The sequence below is a fragment of the Oryctolagus cuniculus genome, chromosome 16, assembly GCF_051225735.1.
Source record: "Oryctolagus cuniculus isolate XC-2025 breed Fujian yellow rabbit chromosome 16, ASM5122573v1, whole genome shotgun sequence".
Lineage (NCBI taxonomy): Eukaryota > Metazoa > Chordata > Mammalia > Lagomorpha > Leporidae > Oryctolagus > Oryctolagus cuniculus.
Genome location: NC_142882.1, coordinates 7,247,939 through 7,253,938, shown reverse-complemented (window position 1 = coordinate 7,253,938; position 6,000 = coordinate 7,247,939). Strand labels below are relative to the sequence as shown.

General features: G+C 39.0%; 1 pseudogene; it reads right to left on the bottom strand.

The window, feature by feature from the left end:
* Positions 1–384: 384 nt before the first annotated feature.
* LOC127488281 (vomeronasal type-2 receptor 116-like) overlaps positions 385–6,000 on the bottom strand; it is a 90,029-nt pseudogene continuing 84,413 nt past the window's right edge.

Below are 6,000 nucleotides of genomic sequence, written 5' to 3'. Positions count from 1 at the left end.
AAACCTAACATCCCATGTAGGTGCCAGTTCATGGCCTGTCTGCTCCACTTGCAGCTCAGCTCCTTGTTAAGATCTAGAAAATGCTTTGGAAGATGGCCTAAGCCTTTACATCCCTGGTACTCACATGGACACCTGAATTAACCTCCTTGCTTTGGCATGAACCAGCACTGGCCCACTACAGATATCTTCACATTCCATCACAAGATGGAAGGTTTATCCCACTCTCTCTTCATTTTCTGTGGATTGGTCCTTCAGAACAAGAACGTTTTAAGAAAAGTATAAATTGTTCATAAGGAGGTCACATGCTGCAAGTTATTTTATAACATCACAATGCAAAATCGGTTTTATAAATTTTAGTTTCTAACCATTGAAAACAGAGAGAGCCTAAGAGCTATTCCTGAGAACATCTGTTTCCTTGGAAATTATTCTATCCCTGAATCCTTTCAAAGCATTCTTCTCAGGTCTTAGGAGAATAATGTAGCACTTGGGGACAAAGATGCAGCCCAGGAGCCCTGCACTGGAGCACAAGATGGAGAAGACCTCCACAGCCACCATGATCTTCCCCTTGGTGCTGTGGTAGACAGGCAGGAAGGTCACCCAGACACTGCAAAACTCCAGCATGCTGAATGTCAGGAACTTGGCTTCATTGAACTTGTCAGGCAAATTCCTGGCTAGGAAAGCCATAGTAAAGCTGGCCAGGGCCAAGGAACCCAGGAAGCCCAGAACACAGTAGAAGGCAGTGACTGAACCCTTGTTGCACACCAGGATTATGTGGCCATGCTCAGAGTGTGCATCTGTGTCAATAAAGGGAGGAGAAGTCCCAAGCCAGAAGCCACAGAGAGCCAGTTGGATCAGGCAGCAGATGGGAATAATGGAGTTAGGTAACCCTGATATCAGCCAGTGTCTCATTCTTCTCCCTGGGCCAGTGACCCTGAAGGCCAGAAGCACAGTGATAGTTTTGGCCAGGACAGTGGAAATAGCCACAGTGAATACCACTCCAAATGTGGTCTGCTGGAGGACACAGGTGATTTTGTTGGGACGACCAATGAACACTAAGGAGCAGAGGAAGCAGAAGATGAGGGTGATGAGCAGGATGTAGCTGAGACAACGATTGTTGGCCTTGACTATGGGAGTGTCTCGGTGCTTCACAAAGACCCCAAGGACAACAACGGTGAGGACAGAGAAGCACAGAGCTGTGCAGACCAGGGTCATCCCCAGGGCATCTTCAAACGACAGAAAGGTCACTCTTTTGTGGAAGCACTGATCTCGCTCTGTGTTGGCATACTGAAGATCTGGACACTTCACACACTGGTCCATATCTAGTGAGAAACATACAATAACATTATCCCAATTTCCTGATTCACAAGGACCTGACTTAGCCAGTTTAAGTAAGTAGTTCTTATTTGATGTTGAAATAGCATATAAGATGACATCTACAAATTATTGGCCATTATTCATGCCCATCTTCCTCATGTTAGCCAGAGTTATTACTCCATCTCCCTAAGTAGCTTACATACTCATGAGTACATGCTCTTTTTGTCCTAACAAAGTATTAAGGGCTACTCTCTGAACCTACTCATGGTACTTTAAAAACCTACCTTTTTACTTGTTTCATTTTAACACCACAAATTCATTCTTCACGGTTTCTTCAGATTGGGAAGTGATGATCAAGATGCCAGGGGTTTCTATGTGTGGTAAAGACTACTCTGACCTTTATACATCGCACAAGCTTGCTGCATCCTCACTTTGAACAAGAGCAAGCAGCAGTCCTTGTTTTCTTAATGAATGCATTCTTTCTTAATTCAACTTTTTTTTAACTAATGCTTTTTTTAATAGATAGAACTTTGGGAATATAGTGGTTCCTTCCCCTAAACCCACCTTCCCATCCCAACTCTCATCCCACCTCCCTCCCCCTCTCCCATCTCCTTCTTTATTATGGTTCATTTTTAGTTTGATTTTAAATATAGAAGACCAACTCCATATTAAGCATAGATTTGAACAGTTTGCATCCATGAAGACAAACTACATGTAGAATAGAGTTTGGGGAAAAATTGCAGTCAATTCTCAAAGCACAACTCATTATGGATGGAGTTCCTACATGGGGTATAAATGCACGGTGACTCTGTTATTCCTTTAACAATTAACACTCTTATGTATGACATCATGATCAGCCGAGGCTCTTGACATGGGCTGCCATCAATATTTGGGCATTACCATAAGCAGTTGGATGTTCTCTCCTCCCTTCTGAGAAGAGTATATTCTTCTTTGATGACCATTTCTTTCCATTGAGGTCTCACGGAGATCCTCCATGGAGGCTATTTTTTGCCAGAGTCTTGGCTTTCCATGCCTGCAGTAAGCCCTTGTTTTAATGGTGTTATTCCCTCTGGATTCTCATGGCCCTCTCAATGACCAAAGGATCCCAGTTTTATTTTTAACGAGTGTTTATTTATTTATTTATTTATTTATTTATTTATAATTTAATGAAAGGCAGAGTTTTGGAAGGAGGAGGAGAAGTAGGAGAGAGGGAGAGTGAGAGGGAGAGAGAGAAGGACAGGAGGACAGGGAAAAAGAGAAGGGGAAAGAGAAAGAGGGAAAAAGAGAAAGGAAGAAATCTTCCACCAGTGATTCACACCCCAAATGATGGTAATAGATGGAACTAGGCTGTCTTAAGGCAATAAATGGGAGCTTCTTCTGGGTCTCCTACATGGTGTGGACTCAGAAACTTGGGCTGTCTTCTGCTGCTTTCCTAAGCATCAGCAGAGAGCTGCATTGGAAGTGAAGCAGCTGAGACTGGAACTGCAGCCCAACTGGGATGCTGGCATTCCAGCCAGAGGCTTCAACTCCTAGTCACAGTACTGGCCCAGGTTCCCACTCTTAATTTCATGCACTGGGAAATTTACTGTGTGAATTTTGGGTGCACAGAAAGTACCCTGTTATCTCACTAAACCACATCTCTCTAAGGTAGGATCTGGATAACCATTCTATGGGCAAGCACTGATTGAGAGATCACCATTAGAAAGCAGATGGTCAAGTTCTAGAGAAATGCAGAAGAGTTGTACACTTGATACCTTCTGGATAAGATGCCACCCTTGAGCAGATTTCCACCAAGGAACACACTGGGATGCTGCCTGTAATCAAAGTCAGTCTGGAGATCACCTTGAACCCTACTGGCATAGTTCCACTTTGCTGCCTTTTTATCCTTGAACATGAATTTTCTTTCTCTGTCAGTATCCCCTTCTATACATTGCTCCATCGATGTCAGATATTGCAACTTGAAGTTGTCTTCCAAAATTTAGGTGGTCTTATCTTTGGATAGTTCCTACTTTTGAGATATTACATGTGCTCATCTTTCAGAGCTTTGTTTTCCAGAATTGGTAAGCAAAAATAACTGTTTTTTTTTTTTTGTATTTAATCTAGTATTCCAGCACTACTTAACTCAGTTACTGATTTTTGATTGTATTACACCATCCCAAGATTAGTTGAAAATGATTCCACTTTTATATCTTCCTTTATAATAAGTTGCATGGCTTTCATTTCTATTATGCACAAAGCAGACCATCCTGGTAATTTCCTGCATAAGTTGCACTCTTTCTTCAACTTTGTATCCAATCTTCAGCCATAACTTCCATGATTTTAGCATTCTAAAGCACACTTTAGGATTGAAAACTGATCCTTCTTTTTGGCATTTTTGAGTTGTTTTGTTCTTCTTGTATAATTCTCAGATCACTTAGATTTGTTAAATGTTTTTGTTCAGTTATGCTATTCTTATTACTATTATTGTATGCAAGGCATTGGGCATGATGTAACCTATTTAAAAATACTGTTGGATTTATGTTGTTTAAAATTTCAAATCTGTGTATTTATTTCAACAACAGTGTCTTACAATTTCATTTTACTGAAATATCTGGCAGTATTTGACCAAACTAGTTAAGATGTTTCTGTAGAAGAAACAGAATTTTTCCATTTTTCCTATTCTGTACAGGAGTTGAGAAAGAGTTCCTTTCCTATGTGAAAGTGTTTATCACAATAAAAGTATTAAGCATTATTTTAATAATCATGAAGATACTTGGATTTTTAAAAAATTTCTCATTGTGTTTCATCATTTTTATATCTGGAAATTTCTGAATTTCTTCTCTATTCAAACTATCACCATTAAATGATTAAAAAGTTCTAGTATTACTATTTTTATATCTGTGCAGAGATCTCTTCAGCTCTCTTTGTGTAACACACAGACATTGTAATCTTGTTTTTAGTACTGTTCCAAATTTCTGAGGTTCATAAATTTTGCTTGTTTTATGAGCACCAATTATAAACTCTTCCAATTTTTATTTACCTCAGTTTCCTTATAATGTCCACATCCTATCTTAAAGGGTTTGTGTTGAATTTGATGTCATTAACCTACCTTGCTATGCATTCTTTTTACCATGCATGTCAGCATGTATTATTTTGAAATAAATTTTACTCATGAGTGTATGTGTGTATGCATAGGAATGTTCCTGAAGATATATATTTTCATAAGCAATGATTTTTCTCAAAGGCTAAGCTTAGCTCATTTATGATATCTGATGAGTGTTATCCTTAGCATGATATACTATATAATTTCTAATATAGCTTTTTGTCTTACACACAGTTTGATGAGAGTTGTGCTTTCTCACTGCAAGCATGCTATATTTGAATTTGGTGAAAGCATTTTATCTAAACACGCACAAGGAATGCAGACATGAATTTACCTAAATGATTTTGCAAATACTACATGTGGTAAAGTATAGTGTGCAAAGTTTTATCCTTTTAGGGATTATTACTGAATATAAGGTTTAATTTCCACCAGAAGGTGAAAAGAATCTTCTCAGCAGTCATAATCCACATCCTTTTCTTTTCATGGAGAAGAGGAAATTCTAAGAAACAGGTGTTAATTTCTCCATGAAGCTGGCACTGACATACCTGTCTGATTGGAAATCTCATTCTCAGAACAAGGTGTGCAATCAAAACAACAGGTAGGCTTCCCCTCCAGAGGGGCTTTCCTGAATCCAGGGCTGCAACTCTCACTGCATACTGAACGTGGAGTCTGAGAAAAATCAAATGAATATTGGTCATATTGGGAATGTTACTTCTGTTCCAAGTAGAGGGTTTTCAAGTCCTGCACAACCTATTCACTGAAACTGTAAACACCTATTTCTGACACAATCATGGCATGCAAGTTTATTTCCTAAATAAAAAGATTCAAAACATGTGGAGGAACAAGTGTGTGTACTGTCCATCCTCAGACACTAAAAACATAACAAAGTATTTAGATTGGGAGGGGTGTGGTTTAATGTCTCTAAGTATGTTATAATAAGCCAAGTTGCACAAATCCCCATATAAATTGGAGGGTAACAATGTATAGTGTGAATCTTATGATCAGACCAACTTACCTCTGTAATTCCTGTGGCCCACTCTATCAAATTCTCAGAGAGAGACAACTGTTGGCTCTGTGGAACATACGGGGAAAACTGTCCTACTTTAACCTTACGTCCAACACCATATGGAAAATTCAGAAAGTTGAGAACATCATATTCAGCTTCCAAATTCCCCATGTGATTCAAATTCACTAGGTCACCCGCAGGATTGGTAAGTTGGAGGTTCTTGAGAAACGGGTGCAACTGAAAAAATGCATCATATTCTCATGAAGACTGCCCAAGCAATAACACATCAAACCCAGGTTAGAGAAAGTCTTTTGTCTGTAATCAGAAATAAACAAAGAGAACTTTTTATAGCCACCCAATGAATTAAAACTAAAAACCTGATGAGGACTACATCAAAATAAGTGTGATTTCACTCACTTTCATCCAAAAACAAGGGCAATCAAAAATATCTAACTGTGAAATTATGACAGTTTCAAAATGTGGAGTCCAGGTTACCAACACTCACTTATTTTCCCAGTGTCCCTAGGACAACCATCTGTAATGCAGTTACCAGAATAAAATAGTATGCAATTTAATGAGATGTCTTATGTACATTGTG